Raw genomic sequence first — 16,670 nt, forward strand, 5'->3', positions numbered from 1 at the left:
AAGGCTGGAAGGATACCAAAGCAAATTTGATTTACCTCCCAGTTTTTCTAAGGTCAGCCTTACTTTCACTCTCAGCATTTAAAAAGGGTCCTACTACAGTGCTTTCTGTAGTTTCTTAAACATTTTATTTTGCTAAGTGTAAATTACTGCATTTCATTATAATAATTCATAGTGATGGACATCTGAGAAATACATTTTTTTGTTTGTTTTTTGTTTCATTTTTTTTTGTTTTGAGAAATATATTTTGAATTGACATTTTCTTTTCCTGGTGAGCGCTTATATTGGGTTGGCCAAAAAGTTCGTTCAGGTTTTTCCATAAGATGTTACAGAAAAACCCTAACAAACTTTTTGGCCGATCTAATATATGCTAACTATAAGGAGCTGCCACTGACAAACAACATAAGCTCTTGGAGAGAACATATCCACAGAGAACAGAGCCAAGATGCACCTTAGCCTTTGATTCTGAAGGTTTCTTTAGATATCAGCCTTCCTTCAAAGAGAATAAAATACCACAAAACATAGTGAAGGCAGAGAGGCCATCCGTTCCAGCCAGCTCCAGTTAATTTAGAAATAGTTTCTTCATCTACAAAACTATTATATTGGCTTTTAATTTTTCTTGCAACAATCTGAGCTTTGACAATACCATCTAGAGACTCCCTTGGGCATGGAAGTGGTGCATATAATTAGGTAAGACTATTAGACTGGAGAAGTTAACTATAATTTTAAACTCTTGTGCCTTAGATTCAGGATACAACTTTTCATAGAATCCAATTATTATTTATTTTTTAAATGAAGTATGAGTTCCAAATGGAAAAGGTAAAAGAAGGTGTATTTATAGAATAAATTATAATCAGAAAAAAAACATTTAGGGGAAAGATAAGTTATAGGATCACTTTGAATAATTCTGTGAATTAATTCATTTATCAAATGATTACTGAGCATCCATTATGAGCCAGCAACTATGCTAAATTGGTGATTTGTCTATGGCCTTTTTGCACTTTTCTCCTTTGTTAGAGGTACCCAGTAGTAAAGGGCCTTAGGTTCTAAATTACTTCAGAGTAATTTATTCTGAGGGCATGAGTTTTAAGCATGAAAACACATGATGAAAAATTTATATATTAGAACAGATTTTTTTTCATGCAGCGAAATAAAGAAATATTTTCAGATAGTAGAAATGACAGAATGCAGTGACTGATGGGATATGGAGGGAGGATAGCAGGAGAGAGGGCAATCAGGAATAATGAACACATTTCTGATTTGGAGAATTAGGTTCCTGTTGGTAACACTGGCCCTCGCACAGCCCTCTAAAGTGTTTTATGTGCCAGGCACTCTGCTCGGCACTGCTGTGGTGTAGGGAGAATTCTGTGCTTCCGTGGAAAACTATGCATTGTCCACAGCACACCTTCAGGGTTATCTAATCCTGCTTGGGTGGCAGCTATTTTACAGCTCTGTAGATTGGAGATAACTGATAGCAATGCAACATATTTCTTGTCTATAGACAATGATGTTTGTCTATAGACAAACAAATCTAATTCTCTCAGGTGAAGGAGTAATTCTTCCCCCTGTGGGAAAACCGGTCTTGCCTCTATTTGCACATTCATTTCAATATTCCTGATCTATAAGTGTGTCTATTCTTTGAATTCTACTTTCAACTGGTTGTAAAACTTTACCAGTTTCCTCATTAGTGAGTTAAATAAAATCCTTAACATGTATTCATTTTTATCTTTGTATGAGAGTCATGATTTTACCATTTTAGGGGGAATTATCTTTTAATAGTGGTTAATTTGACAAACATGACCTTTGTCCTCATGGAACTTACATCCTAGTGGGACAAACAGATAATAAACCAAACAAATAAGTACATATGTATTACAAAGTATGTATTGATAAGTGCTGAGGAAGAGAATGCAGCAGGGAAATGGTAATAAGGTGTGGGGGTGGGTGGTATGAGGTGAGGTTGCAATTAAATAGGACGGTCAGAGGAAGGTCTTAATGAGAAAGTTCTCTACAACTAACTTTGGAATATATCAAGGGTACTCAAAGTTATATAGCTGTACAGACCACATTTATAATCGTATAAATTTTCCTAGTCACAACCTATGTATGTTCATGGTGGTAGAAAGAGTTTGTTATCCCATTCTTCTTTGCTCTCTCAGGGAAACCTACTCCAACCATATCCCCCTCCCTTCTGATCAATATCTTATCTTCATCTAATGGAAACTGTGGTTTACATCCAATGAACCTCTTAGTAAGCGTGGCAAAGTCACTTCAGAGACAGTTTTCTGAAACAGAGCTCAGAGTTAAGAAATTTTCAGTTTATACCAGAAATTTTCCTAAAAGCTTGGGATCTCTCCCAGAACAAACCAATCAGTGGGAAAGTATGTGTTGAGTTTTTTCTTCATGTGAATGGCATTGGTGCTGTAAGGGGCACAGAAAGAGGAAAGTACTATGGAAATACATATTTAAGCTAAATTTGACAGAAATTCAAGTTATTTGAAAACAGTTAATTAGAAGGATTTTACTACCATTTCCATATTTAGGAAGACGCAAGCAGCTGTTCTTTCTATGCCCGTAGCTTGGAGATATACAGAAAAACATAATAGATAATTCTTTTTGTGTCCCTTTCCCCAGCAACCTCCAACTCCTTTGGCCCTGATTGAGAACCACTGCTCTAAATACTGATTTTAAATAACTTTTTGAAAATTCAATTCCTAAATCCTAATTTTATTTTATTTTATTTTTTGTGGTTTTTTATTTTACTTATTTTTTATACAGCAGGTTCTTATTAGTTATCTATTTTATACATATTAGTGTATATATGTCAATCCCAATCTCCCAATTCATCACACCACCACCACCACCACCACCACCCACCACTTTCTCCCCTTGGTGTCCATACGTTTTTTTCTCTACATCTGTGTCTCTAATTCTGCCCTGGAAACTGGTTCATCTGTACCATTTTTCCAGGTTCCACATATATGTGTTAATATACGATATTTGTTTTTCTCTTTCTGACTTACTTCACTCTGTATGACAGTCTCTAGATCCATCCATGTCTCTACAAATGACCCAGTTTTCTTCATTTTATGACTAATATTCCACTGTACATATGTACTACATCTTCTTTATCCATTCGTCTGTCGATGGGCATTTGGGTTGCTTCCATGACCTGGCTATTGTAAATAGTGCTGCAAGGAACATTGGGGTGCATGTGTCTTTTTGAATTATGGTTTTCTCTGGGTATATGTCCAGTAGTGGGATTGCTGGGTCATATGGTAATTCTATTTTTAGTTTTTTAAGGAACCTCCATACTGTTCTCTATAGTGGCTGTATCAATTTACACTCCCACCAACAGTGCAAGAGGTTTCCCTTTTCTCCACACCCTCTCCAGCATTTGTCGTTTGTAGATTTTCTGTTGATGCCCATTCTAACTGGTGTGAGGTGATACCTCATTGCAGTTTTGATTTGCATTTCTCTAATAATTAATGATGTTCAGAAGCTTTTCATGTGCTTCTTGGCCATCTGTATGTCTTCTTTGGAGAAATGTCTATTTAGGTCTTCTGCCCATTTTTGGATTGGGTTGTTTGTTTAATATTGAGCTGCGTGAGCTGATTATATATTTTGGAGATTAATCTTTTGTCTGTTGATTCATTTGCAAATATTTTCTCCCATTATGAGGGTTGTCTTTTCGTCTTGTTTGTACTTTCCTTTGCTTTGCAAAAGCTTTTAAGTTTCATTAGGTCCCATCTGTTTATTTTTGTTTTTCTTTCCATTACTCTAGGAGGTGGATCAAAAAAGATCTTGCTGTGATTTATGTCAAAGAGTGTTCTTCCTATGTTTTCCTCTGAGAGTTTTATAGTGTCTGGTCTTATATTTAGGTCTCTAATCCATTTTGAGCTTATTTTTGTGTATGGTGTTAGGGAGTGTTCTAATTTCATTCCTTTACATGTAGCTGTCCAGTTTTCCCAGCACCACTTATTGAAGAGACTGTCTTTTCTCCATTGTATTTCCTTGCCTCCTTTGTCATAGATTAGTTGACCATATGTGTGTGAGTTTATCTCTGGGCTTTCTCTTCTGTTCCATTGATCTATATTTCCATTTCTGTGCCAGTACCATACTGTCTTGATTACTGTAGCTTTGTAGTATAGTCTGAAGTCAGGGAGTCTGATTCCTCCAGCTCCATTTTTTTCCCTCAAGACTGCTTTGGCTATTCGGGGTCTTTTGTGTCTCCATACAAATTTTAAGATTTTTTGTTCTAGTTCTGTGAAAAATGCCACTGGTAATTTGATAGGGATTGCATTGAATCTGTAGCTAAATCCTAATTTTAGAGCTTTGACCTAAGGAAGTTGTTTTGTGCAATTGTTGAACTTACCATCTGGATATTAAACACAGAATTAATTAAAATGCCATAAATTCTATTCTCAGTGTGCTCACAGGGAAATGATGAAAGGCAGTTTTCAGGAGGTATTTACCAAACAGTGTTTTATCCATGTATTCCCCAGAGCCTGTACCCTCACCACTGGAGCAATCTAGCACACATTGGGATTGATGGGTGTATATGCCTGGGCTATGGCCTTGTTTTCACAATGTATTTGTGACCCTGTCACTGCTTCATTTACCCTCCAGCATTTAGTTGTTGTTGCCATATACTCTGAGGATACTGCTTTTGGTTTTTTTCTCTCATCCCTCCTACCTCTGCTAGTGTCGGATCACTGGAATTAGCAGGTGTTCTAGATAATCAAACCCAGGAAGGCCGTCATATTTTGGTTATGTTGTTTAACTTTTCATATGTGTTAATTTTGTCTCCCCAGCTAAATTGTAAGCTCCTTTAAGTTAGGGAGTACTAGGCTTATAAGCAATGTTCCATTAATGTTTACAAACAAATGTCACATCTCTTATGCACATTAGTCCTTTATCTTGTACAGTCAAAACTTTCTCATTGCTACTGTTGGAGAGGTTGTAAAAACACCATGATAGAATTTATAGGTTCACAAGTGGAAGAAGCAGAAGAGATAGCTTAGGGTGAAAGACAGCCCTAAGGTTTTGAAAGTCCTATCAAAATTCAAGTGTGTAATCTGGTAGGGGTAATGCATTAAATTACAACTAGCCATCAACATCCTTGCTAGATAAATTGACCAAGTGAGTTTAATTAGAGCTCCTAAATGAGAATAAGTTAAAAGACAGAGCAAGTTTTAACTTGGGTAGGGAGAATGCTATGGAACATGAAATATGTTAAGCGGGTGGCAGAGAGGAGGCAGCCCCATGGTAGGAGGCTTGGACATGCATTTATTCAACAAGTATTTATGAGCTGTGGGACTACATGGGGTGGAGGAGTAGAATGATAGGAAGAGAAGTGAGTGCAGAGGGAGTGAAAGAGAAAACAAACTCCTTCACAATTTTGTCAAAGGCTAGCCTTTTGGACATCCAAAGGTTATTTTTCCTGCAAACACCTTATCGCTTCTTTGTTACTTTGTTTTAGAGCACGCTGGAAATTCCCTTATCTGCTAGTTCCTTATCTGTTCTTGATTCCTTTGCTTGTTCATTGACAGTAGGGCTGCCCTGGCTTCCTGGAAAAACTTCTCTGCAGTCACAGAAGATATTTGCTTTACCCTCTAAGTTGCCTTGGCTGGGCTCTGGGGATTTATATAAAGAGATATTTTGGAGCAAAAATGGAGGCCCTCTCATGTTCTGGTGTTGTGTGCAGACTGGGTTGATGAGGGGGTTAACTTTTCCTGCCAAGGTCATCAGGAAGAAAACTGTCCCCTGAGAGATGCTAACATTAACCTGGGAACTAAAGATTACGGATGCAGAGGGACCTTTGAGCTATAAGGCTTTCACAGTCACACTGCACTAAATCAGGGAGAAAAAAAAAAAGAAAAACACAAGGCCGCTTGAAGGGAAAAGCTCAAATTATATATTCTTTCTGAAGAATGCATCTTTGTTCCCTCAGGGCTGGTACAAACCCTCATATGCCTTGTCTGATGGTAACAAATCAGTGTTTTGAAGGTAGCACAGTATCAGAAAGGTCACACACAGTCTTTGGTGCTAAAAGACTTGTGTTAGAAACCTGGCTGTACCACTTAATAGCTGTGTGGCCTTGATCAAAGCTACATCAATGTTATTGCCTCAGTTCGCCAATCTCTAAAATTGAGATTCCAGTGTCTATCTCCCAGGGTTTTTAGAATTAGAAATAACACAGAAAAAGCACTAGCACAGTGCTCTCATAAACTAGGTGCCCAAACAGTAGCAGGCAATATTAATACAATATTCATGATGTGGAGATAATTCAGATTCCTTCCTCTGCCTGGGAGATGGGCTAGAGAAGTTGCAACTGAGGAAGAGGGTACACCGGTTCCTCTGCAATGGTTAGATAATTATCAGAGAAGTAAGAAATATTTCATTGTGCTAGAGAAACAGCAAAAGTTTCAGATAAATGAGAAGAAAACACAGGATAAACAGTTACATTACAAAATGAGCAACCCTAAATACTGGCATTTATGGAAAATTCAACTGTGAGACAATCACTTATGATTAGTAACACTCTTTTCCATGTAGACCATAAATGTGCTAAAAAAACCTTATAAATCAGTTGTTCTCTTACATTGATTAATTCTCTCTTATTTACATTGATAAGAAGAAATCGTTTACTAGACACTTAAATGTCAACATTGGCCTAACCTGGGTTGAATAATCTCAAGCTCTGAATTAATGAATTTGTGATACAGCCAGGTAAAGTTCTGCTTGTTTTTCCTTTATTCCAAATTTCCCATTTGATGGCATACTGTCCTTTAAATTCAGGCAATTTTTATTTAGGCTTTCATTATCAGCAGGTGGCCAATGGGCACTTTTTTAAAAAAGTTTTTTTATTTTTGGTTATTTATAGAAAATATACATTATGCCAAATTTCCTGAGTTTACAGATGTTTCGTTCATGGTGGAAAAACAGCAATTTTCTCACATTGTTATAGTATCTGAAAGGTTTTTCACATATATGCGGATATCAGTCTTGCAAAGTTACTGGAGAGTCAGTAACTAACAAGAAAGGTTTTATGTTTCTTTTATGTTGGGGTTTAGGGCTAGACAGAATGATTTTTACTGTGGTAAAATCTATAGAACATTACCATTAAAACTTACCATTGTAACCAGTGTACATTCACATTGCTACCACCACCACCATTCATTTCTAGGCTTGTTCATCTTCCCAATCTAAAACTTTATTAAACACTAACTCCTTATTCTCCCTCCCTGAGCCCCTGACAACCACCATTCTACTCTCTGTCTCTATGAATTTGACTAGTCTAGGTACCTTATATAGATGGAATTGTACAGTATTTGTCCTTTTATGTCTGACTTATTTCACTTACCATAATGTCTTCAAGATTCATCCATGTTGTAGTATGTATCAGAATTTCATTATGTTTTATGGTTCAATAATATTCATACAGACCTTATTTTGTTTATTCATTCATCTGTTGATGGAAATGTTGGTAGAATCACCTTTTGGCTATTGTGAATAATGCTGCTATAAAAATGTGTGTATAAGTATCTGTTTGAGTCCCTGCTTTCAATGTTTTGGGGGTATAAACCTAGGTGTAGAATTTCTGGATCATAGGTAATTCTGTGTTTAACTTTTTGAGAAACCACCGAACTATCTTCTACAGTGGTTACACTATTTTACATTCCCAGGAGCAGTGCATGAGAGTTCCAATTTCTCAACACCCTTGACAAGGCTTACTTTCCATTTTTAAGAAGTTACAGCCATCCTAATGAATGTGAAGTGGTACCTCATTGTGGTTTTAATTTGTATTTCTCTAATGACTAACGATGTTGAGTATCTTTTCATGTGCTTATTGGCCATTTTATATTTTCTTTAGAGAAATATCTGTTTAAATCCTTTGCCTATTTTGGAACTGGGTTGTTTGCCTATTTTTAATTGCTATTTTTGCTAAGCTTCAGTCAGCTCCAGCAATGGAGCCGAGCTAATTCTTCTCAACAAGAAAAATAAAACTAATTGTAAAAATCAGGGACAAAACGTGAAGAGAAACCATCTAAGAATTGTGGAGAGTAAATTATGTTTCTTAAGTAAAGAGGAAGAAAGGGAGAACAAATGGGAAATCCAGAAACCTGCAGGGAGGTGAAGAGACCACAGGAATTGCTGTTTCTTTAATTAGTTGGGATAGCCAGGCAGGGTAGCTATATCATGCCTGACTAAGTCAATGGGAAGGTGCAAAACAAGACTGAATTGAAGGTGAAAAGGTCAGGAAGGTGCAGGTGATACTAGATATGAGGATTAGCATTCTAATCAAACACTACCATATGGTTGGCTGTTGGAGTAAAATATGTTGGGAGATGAATAAAATTGCATCCTGGACTTCAGTTGTTTGACATTTGCTCTAAAATGTTATTTTAAGATTTAGTTATAATTTAAGTTTATAATATGCTTTAGATACGAACAAGGTTCAAAAGAATGTCTCTTTATCGTAATCAAACAAGTCAGTTTACACCTTATAGCTCAAACCTTGGAGGCTGTGGCATACAACTGCCATCTGGTGTTGGTATGTTCACATAGCAGGCTTATGCATTTAATACATTCAAAACAAAACAAAACAAAAAAACTACTTGGGGGCAGAATTTGCAAAACTAAAGTGATGAAGTGTTAGAGGTCTAAATTAATAAGGTGTTATTGTTTTAAAAAAGAGGACAGAAAGCAACCTCTGAAAATACTTCCTTATGGAATTCAGAGTGATGCAGAGACTGTTCCTATTTACTATTGGCAAAAGGGGATTTTTTTCATGGATGTGGACAGCCCGTGAATTGTGAATGGATTCATTGTCTTGGTGGTCTGGTTTACCCTTGAATATGCTGTAAATTTACACAGCTGAGAAAGTGATCAAATACAAAAAGAAGTGCATTTGAGAGGAGACGTTTTGTAAGCTCTAAATTCCTCGTTTTAAAGGTTATAGTTCTTTCAGCAAAATCAAACGTTCTTTTTCTTTTGTTGTGTAGTTCAATATTTTTCTGTGTCATGTAAGAGTGCTTAATGCTTCCAGAATTCATTTTACTCGAAGAAATCAGTTTGAAAAATCAAGCCCCATGATGCTTTCAAGATTAATACACATTCCATTGAAAATAAGTATACTGGTGGTACAAACATAAGTGATCTGTTCCAATCACCTAAAGTCAGGAAGGTTGGCAGAGACTGAACACCCAATCTCCGGCTCACTTCTCTTGGGAGTCAGATGTGGAAAGCTTGTCTTTTCTGAGCTTCATTTTAATTAGCTGGTCGGGGGAAGCAGTGATGAAGTAGCCCAAGGGAAACCTCCAAGCTACCCAATTGAACATTAGAAGACTGGCTCTATGGACTAAGAAAAGCTAAAGTTGCTTAGTTTTACAGTGAAAAATAACATTGGGGATGATTGCAGTTAGGAAGGAATGAGAGCCTTAACTACATTTCTTACTGCTCTGGTCTGAGAAAGTTTGCTTAAGGAATTATGAATTTATAAAGAATGCTACTTCCCTGAAAAAAAAGTCTAGGTTTTTGAGTAACAGTGAAAGCTGTGACTTTTAGACTTTCTTGTAGTTCCCTTTGCGAGCAATTTGCTACCTTACTTTTTTGGTTCACAGCTGGGAGTTATAAGCAAGCTGAGAGTGGCAAGAGAAAAATTTGTTCAGGCATCAACAGGAAACTGTATTGGACATTTTCCTGAACCTTACCTCTGTCTCAAGCAATCAGGTTGTATTAAATCTCAATGATACTTTACACACTCATCCAGTTCTACATTAAGCCTCTGACATCTTTAGCATTACCATTGAATAAAGTGAGTAAATAGGAAACAGAATTAAAAACCTGAGACTGATGTCTGCTTTATTTCTTCCACCTTTCTTTCCATCTTTTTTCCTCTGTGTCTCTAGCCATTTGAGGTGAGTAGTTTGAAGATGGTGCTCCCCAATAATCAGTAGTCTATTCAGGACTCAAATGGACACCTTGCAATCTGTAACTTTAGTACCTATTCACAATAATATCTGGACGTCCACTATTTTCTGTTTCTATAACCACCAGATAAGTGTAGGACGTTGTACAAAAATTGCAACAACTAAGCGATTTCTCTATCTTCTATTTTTGTCCCATCAGGCCCATCCTATAGAGAGAGTAGTTAAGTCAATTTTCTCAAACATCATTTTTTCTTACTCAAGTTCTTAGAACGTTTACAATTCCCGTAATACAGCAAATCCAAATTCATTGGTATGACCTTCAAAACTACTCTCCATATTGTTCTCATTTGCAATTTCCATACTGTATTCTCCTATTAGCTCCCAATATGGGCTCTGCTGCAAACAAGCTAAACATGTTACATTGGATTATCTTCTTGAATCTTCACAATGACTTTATGATGTATATATACTTTTATTATTAATCCCACTTCATAGATGAGAATACTGAGGTTTATTGACAATAAGAACTTGGTCTAAGGGTAATGCAATTAGTTAGTGGCAAACATGGGATTAGAATCAGTGTTGATTCCAGAATTAGTGCTGAATATTCAGTAGGCAGACTGTAGTGCCATCAGCCTGTGTTTAAAGCAGGGACATAAAAAATACGTTTTAAAAAAATTTGGTTTGATACTAAGGGAGGACATTATGGAAAATAATTAGCACTTTCTTAATCTTTATTATTTTACTTTGTTTTCATTCTCCTCATTTTATGCTATTGAACTTGGTCTCAATAGAAATATTTGGTGAGAAAAATGTTAGATAACATTATTTTATCTTTTTTAAACTTTGTGTTATGAAGAGTTTAGAATGTATACAAAGTAGATAGAATAGTATAATGAATACCTATGTACTCAGTATACCCAGCCTCAATAATAATCAATTCATCCTGTGTCATCCATACCTCCATCCACTACCCGCTCCCATATTTAAGCAAGTCCCATTCATCATGTTATATATCATGTGTAAATATTTTGGTATGTACCTCTAAAAGAACAGGACCATTTTTTAACATAATGACAATACAATTATTTCACCTATAATATTAACAATAATTCCTTTAATAATGTCAAATATCCTGTCAGTGTACACATTTCCAGTTGTCTCATAAATAGTATTTATTTTATATACTATATATGAATTAGGATCCAAATAAGGTCTACATCTTGTGATTGGTTGCTGTTTTAAGTCTCGTTTAATCTACCACATACCCCACCATCTCTCTTCTTTTTCTTGGCAATATGTTGAAGAAACCAGGTTGTTTGTCTTGTACAGTTTCCTAGAGTATGGACTATGAGGATTGCATTCTCATGTGTAGATTAACAAGTTCCTTTGTCCTCTGTGTTTCCTATAAACTGTCAATTGGATCTAGAGCCTTGATTGGATCTACAGGTTTAATTTTTATTTTTTCCAGACTTACTTTATATGTGGTGTTGTCTTCTTCCATTAGGAAGCATACGATGTCTGATTGTCTCTCTAAATGTATTTATATTAACTTAGGATATCTTGTGTGCTTATTTATCCATTATTTGATAAATGGTTCTATTTATTGGAGTTCAGCTTCATCTTTCTTTAATAAATCACATCCATAATTGTATTGTCTAAGACATTTCAGTTTCATGTTCTTTAAAGTGGAGATCTTGAAGTGAAATTCTTGAAGTAGAATTCTGAATGTTTCTACTTCTAATATCTTATAATCTCTTAATAAGGCATTCAATTCAATTTACATAGAAGTAAGACTTTTCCCATCCACATTTTATCTATTGACAAATATAACTAAGTTATATAATTACAATATAAGTAGACTGGAATACACAATCCTGGGAACAAACACAACTGACTTTTTATAAACAAACAGTTAAACTGAAGAGTGAAGAAATATGTGGTTACCCGTAAGTTTCAAAATATCTTGGGCATCAGTTGATATGTTTTACAGAGTTAACGTGGCAAATTAGTTAAATAATGTTCAATTAAAAGAGCTTCTAGCACATTGCTGTCCAATAGAACTTTCTGTGATGATGGACATGTTCTATATCTACATTGTGCAATAGAGTAGCCATTAACCACATGTGGCTATTGAGCAATTGAAATGTGGCTTCCATGAGACTGCAGAACTGAATTCTTAATTTAACTAATGAATTTAATTTAATTCATAACCTTCTAGGACAGCTCAGTTCTAGGATACAAAATCTACCCTGGGGAATAACTGGTTCCAGAGTCTGACTCCAGAGCCTGCACCTTTAACCACAACACTATGCTGCTTCCTGATCTGGTGTTTCTCAGGATTTTTTTTTAATGCATCAAACGTATTCATTTATTTTATTTTTTTAAGCAAATGACAAAGACCCAGTTTACCAACTTAACTTTTTAAAACCTAAGATTAACATTACATATTTAAACAATCGTCTGCATAAAACCACAAGACCCCAAATAGCCAAAGCACTCTTGAGAAACAAGAAAAAAGTTAGAGGCACCACACTCCCTGACTTCAGACTATACTACAAACCTACAGTAATCAAAACAGTATGGTACTGACTCAAAAATAAACACATAGATCAATGAAACAAAATAGAGATCGCAGAAATAAACCCATGTACCTATGGTCAATTACTCTACAACAGAGGAGGCACCAAAATACAATGGGAAAATACAGTCTCTTTAATAAATGGTGTTGGGAAAACTGGACAGCTACATGTAAAAGAATGAAATTAAAACATTTTTATCACACCATATACAAAAATAAACTAAAAATGGATTAAAGACCTAAATGGATTAGAAACCATAAAACTCCTAAAAGAAAACGTAGGTAGTACACTCTTTTACATAGGTCTCAGCAATATCTTTTGGATCTGTCTCCTCAGGCAAGGGAAGCAAGAGAAAAAATAAACAAGTGTAACCTAATCAAAGTTAAAAGCTTTTGCACATTGAAGGAAACCATCAACAAAACAAAAGGGCAACCCACCTAATGGGAGAAGATATTTGCAAATGACATGTCTGATAAAGGGTTAACATCCAAAATACATAAATAACTCACACAGTTCAATATTTAAAAAAAAAAAGCTATTTAAAAAAATGGGCAGAGGACCTGAATAGCCATTTTTCCAAAGAAGACATACTGATGGCCAATAGGCACATGAAAAAATGCTCAGCATCACTAATCATTAGGGAAATGCAAATAAAAACCACAATGAGCTATCACCTCATACCTGTGAGAAGGGCCATCATCAAAAAGATGAGAAATAACAAGTGGTGGCAAGTGTGTGGAGAAAAGAAAACCCTAGGACACTGTTGGTGGGAATGTAAATTGCTATAGCCACTATGGAAAACAGTATGGAGGTTCCTCATAAAACTAAAAATATAACTACCATATAACCCAGCAATTCCACTCCTGGGTATATAGCCAAAGAAAATGAAAACCCTCATTTGAGAAGATATATGCACCCTAACATTCATAGCTGAGTTACTTATAATAGCCAAGATGTGGAAGCAACCTAACTGTGCATCAACAGATGAATGGATAAAGATGTGATATATGTATATATCATCTATATCTATATATAGATGATGTATATACACAATGGAATATTACTCACCCATTAAAAAATGAAAATTTACCCTTTGCAACATGCATGGACCTGGAGGGTATTATGCTTAGTGAAGTAAGTCAGAGAAAGACAAATACTGTATGTTTTCACTTACTTGTGGACTCTAAAAAATAAAACAAAACAAATGAATATAATAAAACAGAAGCAGTCTTACAGATACAGAGAACAAATTAGTGGCTATCAGTGGGGGGAAGGGGAGGGGGAGGGGCAAAAAAGTTGAAAGGGATTAAGAGGTACAAACTAGTAGGTATAAAATACATAAGATACAAGGATGTAATGTATAGTACAAGGTATATAGGCAATATTTTATAATAAATTTATATGAAATATAATTTATAAAATATCAAATCACTATATTTTATGTATGAAACATATAATATTGTAAGTCAATTATACTTCAATAAAATAAACAATTGTCAAAACTTACTAAGTTGCCAGCATTCATGCACACTAGAAAATATCCTCAATTTATATTAATTAAACCAGAAATGCATTACTATTAATGCATTAATATCTTCCACTACTAAATACTGAAAAAATTGAGATTATTTTTGTGGAAGATTCATCCTGGCAATGTTAACTTCACAGCAGGCTGACACTACTTAGCTCACATTTCAAACACAATAGAAAGGCAGGTCTATGCTAGTGTTAGTGTAGGAAAGAGCCACAGGCACCCTGGGTTACATTTAATAGAAAACAAAGTGCATGCAGAGATTCACAACAATTTTAAAGACCAAAAAAATGGTCCTATTACGTGGTCCCAACAATAAACTGAAAGTTTATGACCAATAGTGGTTTGGATGAGCTGTTTACAAATACTTTAGGTACAGTTATACTGAAAGATAGTTCATTTGGCATCTTAAAAAAAAAGTTCTTATCAATCTTCAGATGGAGCTTGTTATAGTTAACATTTCTGTTAAGTGCACGCATTGAATTACTTGTTATCCAAGCATAGCAGCTGCTCCTTACCATTTAGGCTTAAGGACTTTAATTGGTCATCTTCAACGTCTACTCTTTCTTGACCATTCTCAACAATTCTCTTTGTAGTGATTTTTCTGTCATTAACAATTTTAGAAGTTGATATAGATTTGAAGTTGTCCGTTCCACTACGGCCAAGTGATGTGGAAGAGAAAGAAGTGAGGCCCTCGTGATTCAGGGAGGCAAAAGAAGTAAATCCGGTATCAAAAGAACATTCCCCCCCCTCCAAAATATGGAAAGCCACTGAAGGCAGAAAAAAGACTCTGTGCCTCAACTTCTGCTTCCTAGATCCCCAAAAAAGGCCTCAGATGGATCTTTGAAGAAGTCCAATGAAAACGGACCCCTTCCACCAAAAAATTCCCTGAAGACGTCATCTGGGTTATGGAATGTGAAACCAAACTGAAAGGGACTGTTAAAATGACTTCCACCTGCACCTTCACCATTTAACCCTTCCTTGCCATATTTGTCATAGATATCCCGTTTTTAAGCATCTGATAACACCTCATAAGCCTCAGCTACTTGTTTGAATTTTCTCTCTGCTTATTCTTTATTCTCAGGATTTTATCTGGATGCCACTTTAGTGCTAGTTTCCGATATGCCTTTTTTATATCCTTAAAAGGCTGAGTGATGTCTCTGCACGCCTAGAACTTCATAGGAGTCCACCATGTTTTGACAGGCTGTTGAAAGGAGCATGCGTTTCTGCTTTTAAGGTCATCTACGTGGGACCTAGGATGTGGGAGCCGGTGGCAGGAAGACAAAGCAATGGGGCGTGGCCCGGGTGTCCCCTCTGCTCGTGCACCGCTGAGCTGGTAATGGTGGCAGCCTGCTGTTTCTCACGATTTAGTCTTATATGCCTCTTTGCCTTTGTGCATGATATCCATTCTAGCTGAAAATTGCATCCTCTCAATTTCCCAAACCTCTTAGCCTGGTGTGGTAACCAGACTCTGTGCTGGCCTCCAATAAATCATGCCTCCCGAGTATTTATTGATACATACTTGTGTGTTTCCACCCACAGTGACCCATGTGTAACCAATAAATTGTGTTGGACGTGATACTGCCTGACTTCCAAGGCTAAGCTATAAAAAGCCTTGCAGCCTCCACCTTGATCTCTTAGAGCACTCGTTCTTGGAGCCCAGAGTCACCTTGTAAGGCTCCACCTACCCTGTTGGATAGACCTTATGGAGAAGCTCTGAAACTTCACAGAGAGAGGGAGGATTCTAGCTGAGACCTGTCTTTAAAGCCATCTCCTCCAAGGTACCAGGCATGTGAGTGAAACTGTCTTGCAGCCTACCAACCAGCCCAGCTACTAAGTAGGTACCTAAATTATGAAATAATAAAATACCTGTTGTTTTAAGTTTTAGAGATAGTTTGTTACATTGCAATAGATAACTGGAACACCTGGCTAATTTTTGCTCTACCTTTAAGGGTTAATTTAAGTATTGCCTCTAAGAAACGCCCGATTTACCTTTTTAATTCCCCTTCCCAGTTTGAGTTAGGTGTAGGTCTTCTTTGCTCCCATGCCACATGAGCACTGATTACACTTCATTGTACATTTCTGGGTTTGTGCTAACTGCCCCACTAGACTGTGTCCTCCTTGACGGTGTGTCTTATTTCTCTTTGTGAAAGGAGCTTGTCCTAGTACTAGGCACATAGTGGCTATTCAAAATATTGACTAAATCACAGAATCTCAGGGTTGGTGGGACTTTAGAAGCCATATAAAACAACCCAAACTGATCTGCCAAGTGTTTGTCCATCCAGCCTGTGTTGGAAGCCTCTCCCATGATGAGAATTTACTACTTCCTGAAGCAGGTTATCACATCTTTAAATAGCTCAGACTGGTAGCACTTGCTTGTCAGCTTAACTCTTGCTCTAATCACTTTTTCATCCCAGCTCTTCTCAGGGCTCATGCACTTGTTAATATGTTTATTTGTGCTCACTTGTACACTGTCAACATTTTTTCAGCCTTTTAAATGTTTGTGTCATGTGTATCTAATTGTATTACAAGCTTGAAAAAAAAGGGGGGTTGTCTTAAATGTGTTTAATTGTCTCCTGCTGGAATGTGCTGCATTCAGAAGTAACTCAGTTTATGTTCTTAATG

The 16,670-nt window shown here is 36.4% G+C and overlaps 1 pseudogene across 1 annotated transcript; it reads right to left on the bottom strand.

Annotated features, from left to right (window-relative positions):
- Positions 1-14,528: 14,528 nt before the first annotated feature.
- On the bottom strand, positions 14,529-15,265 carry LOC309652085 (dnaJ homolog subfamily B member 6 pseudogene; annotated as a pseudogene). The gene has a single exon. The product of its transcript is annotated as a dnaJ homolog subfamily B member 6 pseudogene (transcript).
- Positions 15,266-16,670: the final 1,405 nt, after the last annotated feature.

This window comes from Balaenoptera physalus (assembly GCF_965194825.1).
Source record: "Balaenoptera physalus genome assembly, chromosome: X".
NCBI lineage: Eukaryota > Metazoa > Chordata > Mammalia > Artiodactyla > Balaenopteridae > Balaenoptera > Balaenoptera physalus.